Genomic DNA, 11,470 nt, shown 5'->3' with positions numbered 1-11,470 from the left:
CGCCGATCCGAATGTCTCTCACTCCTGAAGGAAAACCTCCGGACTATTATCAAAAAACCGGAAGGGGCGTGGGTTACGTCACACCTCCCCCCGCCTCGGAAAACGAAATCAGTAATTACTTACGTTATGATCAGTCATCCGGAATATCGTCATACGAGTCCGACGTCAGCATTGGACCCTTCTTTAAAAACTTGACAGTGAACATGGTTTCAACAAGTCATCCAGACGAAGACACAAGGGGTGACGAGGAATTATTGGAATCGACCGATGATCCTTGGATCAAGTGCCTCAATATCCTGTGGGATATGCGTTTCGAACAACGTGAACCGCCCACTGAAGATAAAGTAATCCAGGTCAACATGGGAGATGAACATGATCCCAAGCCCATATTCATAGCTGAAGACTTGTCGTCATCCGAAAAAGAAGACCTTATATCTCTCATCCGAGAATATATAGATGTCTTCGCTTGGAACTATGAAGATATGCCCGGCCTTGACCCGAAGGTTGCCGTGCACCGTCTCAACATTGATCCGGACGCAAAACCCGTTAAACAACAACAACGTAGGTTTCGTCCAGAGATCATGGAATCAATTGAGTCAGAAGTTAAAAAGCTTATAGACTCAGGTTTTGTGAGGGAAGAACAACACCCAGATTGGGTAGCTAACATTGTTCCAGTCCCCAAAAAGAACGGTAAGGTCCGGATATGCATCGATTTCCGTGATCTTAATGCCGCCTGTCCGAAAGACGAATTCCCACTCCCCATCACGGATGTTATGATTGACAACACATGCGGGTATGAAAGGATGTCTTTTATGGACGGATTCTCTGGGTACAATCAGATCAAGATGCACCCGGACGACGAAAAACACACTGCTTTTAGAACACCATTGGGGGTGTATTGCTACACAGTGATGCCCTTCGGCCTAAAAAATACAGGTGCAACTTATCAGCGTGCAATGAACACGATCTTTCACGAACACCTCCGAAAGAAGATCGAGTGCTACGTTGATGACATAGCGGTAAAGAGTCAATGCAAAGACGATCATCTTGCAGATCTGAAGACAATGTTCGAAATCATGCGAGCACATCAGCTGAAGATGAATCCGACAAAATCATTCCTCGGAGTTTCAAGTGGAAAATTCCTGGGATTTATTGTCACATCCAAAGGAATCTCTCTTGACCCAGAAAAAGTGCGTGCCATCCAAGACATGCCACCTCCGAAGAATCTCAAAGAGCTCAGAGGTTTGCAAGGCAGACTGGCCTACATTCGAAGATTCATATCAAATCTTTCAGGGCGCTGCCAACCTTTCTCTAAGCTTATGAAGAAAGGAATATCCTTTGTTTGGGATGCAGAGTGTTAAAGAGCATTCGAAGAGATTAAAAGATATTTAACTCAACCGCCAGTTCTCGTGGCCCCAATATCAGGAAAACCATTCCTGTTATATGTGAGGGCCATGGATCATTCTCTTGGTGCTTTGTTAGCTCAGAACAATGATCAAGGTCAAGAGCAAGCCATCTATTACCTGAGCAGGACTATGATGGGAGCCGAACACCGGTATAATCCGGTCGAAAAAGAATGTCTCGCCTTGGTATTCGCAATTCAAAAGATGCGACATTACCTAGTTGGACAGACAATTCACGTCATCTCCAAAGTAAATCCTTTGAGAGTTCTGATGACGAAACCATCATCTCTAAATTGCCGACTCGCAAAGTGGGCCATTCTCTTGTCACAATACGACATGCAGTTCATGCATCAAAAGGCGGTCAAGGGTCAAGCACTGGCAGACTTCTTAGCCGATCATCCAGTATCGGGAACATCTAAGTTGTATGAGGAATTACCTGACGAAGTCGCCGAAACTTGTGTTACTCAAGAAGCTACGCAAGTGTGGAAATTATTCTTCGACGGTGCATCCAGAGCAAATCCTCATGGAGCAATCACTGCGGGAGTAGGAGTAGTGTTAATCTCTCCGAACGGCCACGTAATCCCCAGGGGATTCTCTTTAACCGAACCTTGCACCAACAACATAGCCGAGTATAATGCTCTGCTATTAGGAATGCAATGTGCTGAAGAACTTAATGTTCAGCACCTTGAGGCTTACGGTGATTCTCAGCTCATCGTTAATCAAGTCCGAGGAGAATATGAAGTACGTCATGAGGATTTGATCCCGTATTACTTCGCAGTGCTAGAGCAGGCTCAAAAGTTCGAAGGCTTCTTTATCGAATACGTGCCAAACGAAAGGCCCTCCGATTCTATTACGACGCAGTCTCTCAAGTCCTGTATCGTAAATCGCATGATGGAGTTTTGCTTCGATGTCTCTCCCGGAAAGAAGCAAAAGAGGCCCTCAAGGAAGCTCACGGCGGAATGTGCGGAGCTCATCAGCCTGGAGCTAAGTTAGGAGATCGCCTCCGACGCATCGGCTATTATTGGCCGAAGATGTTTTCAGACGCGGTTGACTATGCTAAACGTTGTCACGCGTGCCAAATTCATGGGGATTTCATCCACCAGGCGCCAGGAAATTTACACCCCACATCAGCGACTTGGCCATTCGAAATGTGGGGTATGGATATCGTCGGACCGATTTCCCCTCCGACATCCAAGGGACACCGGTTCATTCTAGCCGTGACCGATTATTTCTCCAAATGGGCGGAGGCAATCCCGTTGAAAGAAGTCAAGACTTCAAACGTGATCAAGTTTATCAAACATCACGTCGTCTACCGTTTTGGAGTCCCGAGGCGAATAGTTCACGACAACGGGACACAATTCGTCAGCTTTGGGTTCCAGAGATTCTGTGACAGATTCAGAATCCAAAGTGTTGCATCTACGGCTTATTATCCGCCAGCAAATGGTCTTGCAGAAGCCTTCAATAAAACCATAGTGAAGCTTCTCAAAAAGTTTGTTTCTAAAAGCCGGCGCGATTGGGATGAAAGACTGGGTGAATGTCTTTGGGCTTACCGTACTACAGTAAGGACCTCCACAAGAGCTACGCCATTCTCTTTGGTATATGGCTGCGAGGCGGTACTACCATTGGAAATTCAGATTCCTTCTCTGAGAGTCGCTATCACAACTGGACTAACAGAAGAAGAAAAGCATCAACGACGTCTGCAAGAACTTGAAGCCTTAGACGACAAGCGACTTCAAGCTCAACAACAAATAGAGTTGTATCAAGCCCGTATTTCCAAAGCCTACAACAAAAAGGTTAAGGAACGGATCTTCAAGAAAGGCGATCTAGTGTTGGCCAACAGACGACCCATGGTGATGACACACAAAACCAAAGGGAAGTTCAATCCTAAATGGGAAGGGCCCTTCGTAATAGAATCAGTCTATTCGAACGGAGCATACCGCCTCATCAATCAAGAAGGAGACAGGCTCATGATGCCAATTAATGGGAAGTTTCTCAAGAGATACTTCCCGTAAATCATGTAGCCCCCTAAACCCCAACCAAATCAGGCTGGGGGTTGCCTATTCATAGTGTAATTCTATCTTGTATTTCGTCATGTTAACACTACACCTCTGACGATTGTAATTTGATGGAATTATTCTAAATAAATGATAAAGGGAATTTCGATAACATTTGCATTATTTTCTATTGTCTTGAACCAGATTTCAATAAAAAGAGACGATAAAGAGCAAAAGTGATATCATTTTCATTCGATGTGGTTAATCCAAACACAAAATGAAAAAGATACAAAATTCCTTAATCAAAAACAGGTCAAGAGCTAAACATCAGGCTTCATTAACTTGAGGCGTTTTCATTCAATGTTGTTAATCCAAACACAAAATGAAAAAGATACAAAATTCCTTAATCAGAAACAGGTCAAGAGCTAAACATCAGGCTTCATTAACTTGAGGGTTTTTAGCCTAGACTTGAAGGCAGAGAGTTTCTCTCGGTGAGCCGCACGAACTTGTCCCTCGATCTCCTTCCTGAGTTTTGCTTCAAGAGGAAGACTAGCAACAATGTCTTTACGAGTCTGCTCAGCTGTGTGGAGTGTACGGCAAAATTTCGTATAAATTTGGCCACTTTTATGCTCAAGCTCTTTTCTGACATCCTCATAGTGGGCCAATTGAGCTTTCTTCTGGTCCAACTCGGCCTCTAATCGAGCGATAGTCTCTTCAATATCACGGATATCAGAAGCAACACGTTTGATTTTAGCATATGCTTTAGAGTGTCGCTTCCTTAAAGTTGATATGCGGGCCTTTTTATCAGATAGTTCCTTGCGAAGATTCCCTGGGTGATGCGCTCTCGAGATTATCGCCAAGGAAAGAGCCGACTCCACTTCAGAATCTAAATTGGCGCGCTGTAACTCCCTGAAAGCTGTCAATTCTGCCATCAAAAGAGTGATCCCACCCTGGCAGTGCTCAGTCCAGGATGCATCCCCTTTGGCCTTGATGTCGTCCAAACATTGGCTCAAGATGGATTTACAGTCTTCAAGAGAAGCCCCCTCAACACTGATCATACCAATAATTGTTTGCATCCAACGTTCCAGTTCATCAATTGATTTCTTCAGAGCTCCTGAGCGTGGAGGAGGAAGAGTTGGATAGATTGGATCCGTATGATCATCCTGAATAGGTGTTGGAGCAACTTCAGAAGAAGGACCCTCTCCAGCCCTATCGTCTTCAGGAACTGAGGGGATCGATTGGGGAATTTCGTCCTCTCCGTCAGTAAAACGCTCGACGAGCGCAGACTTCATCGCATCCCCCATTAATTTGGCCCTCTTGGAATTCTTGGCCATGACAGGTATCCGTTTATGGATTCTCCTGTCATACTCACTTTGCTCAGCAGCAGAAAGAGCTTTCTTACCCGATCTTAGAGAACGAGGTGTAAGAACGGACTCTTCTGCAGGAATCGCCTCAGTTGTCTTTTCTTTGGGAGAATCATCAATTGGCTCTCCTTCTCCAATTCCCGTAGGGACCTCTTCTTCAGAAGGTTCTACGGTAGACAAGTCCTTAGGAGCTTCAACGGCTCCGATCGCTTCCTGTTCACAAGATAGGTACTCTTCCATCCCTGGCAGACGAGTACTTGCAGAACCACTCCGTGAACGGTACAATTCCCGAATCTCGTTTATACATGATGTATAAACGTCATATTCTGGAATCCGAGAAGCTTCAGCAAACCACTGGCGGAAATCCATAACAGTAGAGCAGCCGGGTGGTGAATGGGGTAAAGTGAATTGCGCATGGGTTCCCCCGGCGGAGAAAAAGTACCATGCGCGAGCTCCTTCGTATAAATTCCCAATCTGAGCTAACGCCGGGTTAGGATTGCCAACATAGAGTTGGTCGTATCCAAACTGTCTGGCGAACCGAGAAGGCATGTAAGGCTCAATTATGCACTTCTCCCGCAACCGGTAGACCAGGTAGCCCAACCTGATCATAAGAAGCCAACTGAATGTACCCTCTTCCAAAGAAGACGAGCCTTCAAAGAAAAAATCCATGAAGCGAGCATCCTCAACATCAGCCCCGTCAAAGTTAGGAGCACAGCAGAAAAACCGGTAATTATCTTCCCGGGATAGAAGCTGTCGAGCCCTGACTATATAAGAACCAGTCCACGTGGCTGACTCCAATCTCTGTACGAAGGGAGTATAAGCATCATCCCCTTCATGCACTCCCGTCATTAATGAAGGGCAATGCAACACGTGAGCCCTGACTATATAAGAACCAGTCCACGTGGCTGACTCCAATCTCTGTACGAAGGGAGTATAAGCATCATCCCCTTCATGCACTCCCGTCATTAATGAAGGGCAATGCAACACGAACCAGACCATTAAATATGTGTATGGCACTGGTACACGTGGTTGAGGAGCTTTTCCAGCTTTCTTCTTAGCGGCTTTGACTCTCGAAGCACTGAGGAGTTCTGAAGTCAACACCCTCAGGCCATTCTGAATACAGCCAACCATAGCAGTAAGGAGGCTCACAGGTCTCCCATGCGCTAGCAAAACAGCTGGGTACACTACCTCAGCTAATATTGCCTCTATCGGTCTTGACGGTACTACGCACCGCTTCAACCAAATCATGAAGAAGCCTGCAAGCAGAGCCGTGTCAGAGATAGGAACTGTGGCTTGGTAGTGAAAACTTTCAAACTCGGCACCAGCTTCAAAATCATCCTCTGCATGCTCTGTCTTATAGGTAGCACTGGAAGCTGTAATTCGAGCTTTGGCATCCTTACGAGAGATCACAGCAACCCGAGATACGGCTACATCTTTCCGGTTTAAATTCTGAAAGAGGTAGTCTGCCCACGTGGTATGCATAATGCCCCCTCCACGCATCCCAAAGACTTGGGCACATATGTGGAAGTGGCACATCAGCTCCCAGAAAGTAGCATAAATTTCCGGATGCGCCACCTTCAGTAGAGAAAGCTCCTCGGTGGTGGGAATGAACTCCTCGTAGGGCATTTTTCCAAGCGACAGCCCCGACACTGCCTGCATCTCATGAAGAGCAAAACCTAACTCTCCAGCAGGCGTAAAGAATGTGCAGCTGTCAGGGTTATATTTCTCCAACATAGCGAAGAAATTATGAAGACTCTGCACGACTCCCTGTCGTGTAGCTAACACCGGAATTGTGAGACCCGATTGAGTGAGCGAGTCCTTAAGCTCTTCAAGAACAAAGTCAACCATACGGGTCCACCAACCTCCTTCTCCGGAACAGATCCATCCAGGAGATCTGAACGTCTGGGTAGAGAATTCACCCTGAGTTGCAAGGAATTGGCGAATAAAGATGTTCGCTGGACGTGGCATCTCCTGAACCAGCTCCTTCTTCTCAAACAAACCAGGTCTTAACCCCTTTAGTTGCCCCCCGATTTGCGTACGAGCTCGCCGACCAAATCCAAGCGACACATTCTCCTTCTCTTTTACTATGTCGAAGGTCAAGCCCCGACGGCAGCTCACATTCAGAAAGTAGGAGAGAGGGTACATCCTCTTCATGCTAGGGAGAAATAAAAAGCGATTATCAACTCTCCGCAGCAGCTTTGAGTCTTCCATACATGTGAGATGATCATTAGCTGGTATGCGATCTCCAAATATGAACGCTGGTTTAGGAAACTGGGCACGGCCAACAGGGGTCTCCAAGTCCAAGTCAGTTATCAAAATCCTGAGAGTAGAGCATTGAGGGAATTTAATCATTTCCGCTCTTTCCGAATCAGGAAAAGTACACAATGGAATTTGGTTCTGAAGACTGAATATTTCATTCGCGTCAGGTCCCCCGATGTACCCAAAATGATGCTCTTGTGAAAGTGGCACGTTTGGGAGAAGTACTGCACAGTCAAAAGCAGAAGTTAGCGGCGAGCTATCAACATAAAGACATAGCCTGAAACATAAAGGGTTAAAGGCTCATGTCGAAATCTCCAACGCAAAGGTCGAACCGCGCGTCAGAAATCTCCAACGCGAAGGTCGAACCTCGTGTCAGAAATCTCCAACGCGAAGGTCGAACCTCGTGTCAGAAGCCTCAAACGCGAAGGTCAACCTCGCGTTGAAAAACTTGAACGCGAGGGTCAAGACCCACATGGGATCCCAACCCCGCGTTTTCATTGAGTTGAAACGAGTCATCTTCCTCGTTATCAAGAACCCATCTAGGGTTTTCAGAGAACTTGCCAAGACAAGTTATTTCGGTTGGCACTCACCACGACAGGGAAGCCCCCGCAGCAGCGGTGAAGACGACGATGTCCCCGCAGGAACAAGAGCGCCGCCGGCGTCCTCAGCCGACGGCACTTCGGAAGTCGCTCCGGCGACTTTCTTGGAGTTTGAACCTCTTCTCCGAGGCGCCATCGATGCAGTAAGAAGGTCCTTTGAACGAGGAAGACGAAGTTCGTCGGAGATTTCACCAAAATCAAACGAGAATTCTCGTTCTTGGAAATAGCCGAAAGTTTTGAAAGTCAAATGACTTTTGACGTGACCATTCAGGTCTATTTATAACAGCCGCCAAGCTGTTAAGATGGCACAGGATTCTAGGAATGAATCCCAACCATCTTTCAAAACGTGAAGCTCACATCCGCGTTCAAATTTCCCAAGTACAAAGCTCAAGCCAACGTCACAAGGCCTGAGCCTCGCGTTTCAAATATTAAACGCGAGGGTCACCCCAGCGTTGCAATTCTTCTAAATGAAGAATATGCACTTGTAAGCCTACTTAACAGAGTGTTAATCAAAACCTCTGTATCTCTTCAGCAGAATTCAAATTCTCATTGGGTTAATACTGCACCCAAAAATCAACTTATCAATTCTCAAGAATAGAATGATAAGTCTCCAAATCATTGCCAATTTATTAGCTCTCTTCAGTAGAGCAATAAATAACTTGTTTTCGGTGGAGTAACAAACTCCCCCAAAATCTTGATCAGATCACAAGTCTTATCATGATTCATCGCTCCGATGATAAAACACATGGCAGTTCTCCCCTGTGAGACGCTATAATACTCTTTCCCCACAAATGTCACGTTAAAATTACACCTCTGACAAAATCAACTTATCGATTCTCGTCAATAGAACGATAAGTCTTCAAAATTGCTCCGATCGCAATATCTCTCTTGCTAAGTTAAAACTACACCTCTAGCATTTATAGAATTCTTTCAGTGTTTAAAGCAAAACATAACATAGGAAGAATTCTATTAGTCAACCCTATTATGGGATAATTCGTCCTCAGTAGTTTGAAACTTTCTAGAGTTATCTTAAATGATAATAAAGAGAGTTCTCTACAACAGAACCATTGTGGAGGTATATTCTAAGTCAGGAATACATCTCAGGCATTTCTCGTGACTTGTATTTAAAATCAAAACATGATAAATGCAAGAAACAATGAGAAGTCAATATCACTTTTTATTTAAGAACCAAAAGAAAGTGATACAAAACAAACTTTGTTCTTGTCAAAAGAACATTACAGAAGCCAAGCTCACTCATGCATTAAATCAAAAGAGATGAGTTGAGCCTTGAGTTCAGCTAGCTCCGCCTCGTGGTTAGCTCGCACCATAGCTTCAGCCTTTGCTCGGAGTTCATCCTCACTTGGTATGATGATGGCCGCCACTTCCTTCCTGGCGTCTTCCAGGGCTTGAGCTTGTGTATGATACTCTAACATTCTGAGTACTAAGGATGTTGACAATGCTTTCTTCTCGAGAGAGTTCAGCTTTCAATCGCAGGACTTCGGCTTCAGCTTCAACCAGTCTGTCCCGAAGCGAATTCATAGAAGCAGTTGAGCGTTCTAGTTCTCCTCGCTTCCGAGTGTTACGCTCACGAAGCTCTGCGATCTGACGCTCTTTTTCAGCTAAGTCCCGTTCCATCGCCTCTCGGTGTATCACTTCAGCGACCTGAAGACCAGCCAAAGTGGACATGATCTGCGGCTGAAGGTCACTATGACCCATGGTCTCGAAGCGTTGTAATTTCGCCTCCAAACGAAGGATAATCTCTGAGCAGCGTTCGAACCATTGAGTTTCGCCCACACTCCTGACCCCGTTTAAGCTTGCTTCCAGCAGAGGTCGAAAGGAGTTCAAAGTTCCTTGGCCATTCATCAGGGACTCAACTACCGTCTTCGCAAGACTGTTTAGATACACCAAGGAGATTTGGAGGAATTTAGGTGCATTAGCAAGACTGACAATTGCACCTGAAGATACCCCTTCAGCAGCTGAGATGGAGGCGTTAAGATGATGACTAGCAGGCGATCCAGGTGCTGAAGCTGCAGAGGCGATTGAAATGTTCAATTGCGAAGGGCTTGAGGTCAAAGCCATCAATGCTTTCGCCTGAGAAAAGCTGGGCCCAGCCTCTGTTGGGGTAAGCGAGATCTTCATCACCACTTTTGGTGAAGTAGCTACTACAGAAGGGTCAGGCAGGGGTTGCTCTTGCATAGGGGCTGATATCTGCATGAGCTGTTGTTCCGGAGGAGGAGTAGCGGCAGTAGCTTCAGGCAACGCTACAGGCGGAACAGTCGCCGTAGGAGAACCAGGTAAATGTTGCTCTTCTAAAGGAGCCAACACTTGCGCAGGTTCTTGCTCTAAAGGAGCAGCTGAAGTAGTCCCGGGAGTAGGTGAACCTGCACGAAAAAACGGTCGGAACGCAGAAAAAGCATGTGGAAGAAGTCGAAACAAACCAAGCTTACCGGTAAGATAAAAAGGAGTATAACCTGATGCTTTATCAGACGGGACCTTGGGAGCATCATCATCAAAAGTGGTGACGTCATCGATGGAATCATGCTCATCGTCATCTTCACCTTCACCCACACGTTCCAATCCTCAAGTACAGAAAAGAGATCTCTGTGTTTGGACCATTATGACAGTAATTTCTTGGTTACCAAGGCGACCAAAGCCAGGAAGAAACAAACGACTCCACTGGGGAGTCTGTTGGAGGGGTACAGATAGATTACAATCAACAACGTCGAAATCATCTGGTTCGATCAAACGGAGTGAACAATCAATCCACAAAATTTTGAGATCCAAAGTATTCCGAAAATTCGTTCCAGTCAACCGCGAACTTTTGAAAACTTTGGAGGGGGATCTGTAGGCTGTTTAAAAATCACAATAGATAGCCTATCCAAACAAGCTCCGACAACGGAGGTCACAATCAGACGACTTCCCAATCAATGCATCCGCAACTCCACAATTGTCACAAACACGACCTCACTTCTGAGATGATTGATCTTGATGGCTGCGACAACAGCATGAGATGTTGATGAGCAATGGGATGATTTCAGAAATAAAAGGTTGGACTTAGTTGGTGAATTGCTTGGTAGAGAGCTGAGGGCAAATATCCGTCTTTAAGACACTATGGATGTTGATTCCCGTCTAGCTCCTACAACGAAAGCTACAATCAAATAGCTTTCGGGTCGATAATCGAAACATACAGCCGAATAGTTGCTTAGTAGAGAGCTGTGGGCAAATATTCATCTTTAAGACACTATGGATGTTGATTCCCGTCTAGCTCCTACAACGAAAGCTACAACCAAATAGCTTTCGGGTCGATAATCGAAAGTTGCGAATAGAGGGCTTTTCACATAGATCGAGAAGAGTTACAATTCAACGACACTTCCGACGACAGATGAAAACTCTATTCAGCAATCTTCACAATCTATAGTGAAAGTTACAATCTGACGACTTTCACACCCCACAACAGCTAAAGCCAGGATTACTGGAACAACGGTCCTTGCAACGCTCTACAGAAGAAGTTACAAATCAGCTAACTCCTTCTGAAACGCGGGTGTCATCCCCGCAAGCCACAATCCAAACGCGGGCGACCTTCGCGTTCATAGGGGTTCAACCAACACCGACCCCCGCGTTTCTAAGCAGGCAACAAGCTAAACACGAGTGACCCTCGCGTTCAATGGTGTTCAACCAACAGCGACCCTCGCGTCGTCAATGTACAAACCAATAGCGACCCTCGCGTCGTTGATGCACAAGCCAAACGTGAGCGACCCTCGCGTTCAATGGTGTTCAGCTAACACCCAACTTCGCGTCTCATGGTGTTCAACCAACAGCGACCCTCGCGTCGACAATGCACAAGCCAAACG

Source organism: Asparagus officinalis, chromosome 4 (genome assembly GCF_001876935.1).
Source record: "Asparagus officinalis chromosome 4, Aspof.V1, whole genome shotgun sequence".
Classification (NCBI taxonomy): Eukaryota; Viridiplantae; Streptophyta; class Magnoliopsida; order Asparagales; family Asparagaceae; genus Asparagus; species Asparagus officinalis.
The sequence above is the reverse complement of the archived record's forward strand: the minus strand, read 5'-3'. Positions refer to the sequence as shown.